This window comes from Hyalella azteca, unplaced genomic scaffold (genome assembly GCF_000764305.2).
Source record: "Hyalella azteca isolate HAZT.00-mixed unplaced genomic scaffold, Hazt_2.0.2 contig10233, whole genome shotgun sequence".
In the NCBI taxonomy this organism is placed as follows: domain Eukaryota; kingdom Metazoa; phylum Arthropoda; class Malacostraca; order Amphipoda; family Hyalellidae; genus Hyalella; species Hyalella azteca.
In genome coordinates this window covers 148-651 of record NW_025940279.1, presented here as the reverse complement: position 1 = coordinate 651, position 504 = coordinate 148, and positions in this window count along the sequence as shown.

Sequence of the window (504 nt, the reverse complement as noted above, 5' to 3'; positions counted from 1 at the left end):
TGACTAACGTATATGCGCACACTACGTGTACGTGTACAGATGGTGACTAACGTATATGCGCACACTACGTGTACGTGTACAGATGTTGACTATCGTATATGCGCACACTACGTGTACGTGTACAGATGTTGACTAACGTATAGGCCAATGACCCACGGACTTCCGGTTTTAGAAGATAAATATTACCAAGATGTAATGCAAGAAACTGATGAGCAGCGAGTGCAGAGAGAATATGGTGATGTGCTTCGAGTGAAGATGGAGCTTCAATGATGCATTAGAAGGAATAACTAAGATTTGTAATGGAGCTTTGATGATACATTAGAAGGAATAACTAAGACTCGTAATGGAGCTTTGGTGATACATTAGAAGGATTAACTAAGATTAGTAATGGAGCTTTGGTGATACATCAGAAAGAATAACTAAGATTTGTAATAGACCTTTGGTGATACATTAGAAAGAATAACTAAGATTTGTAATGGAGTTTTGGTGATACATTAGAAGGAA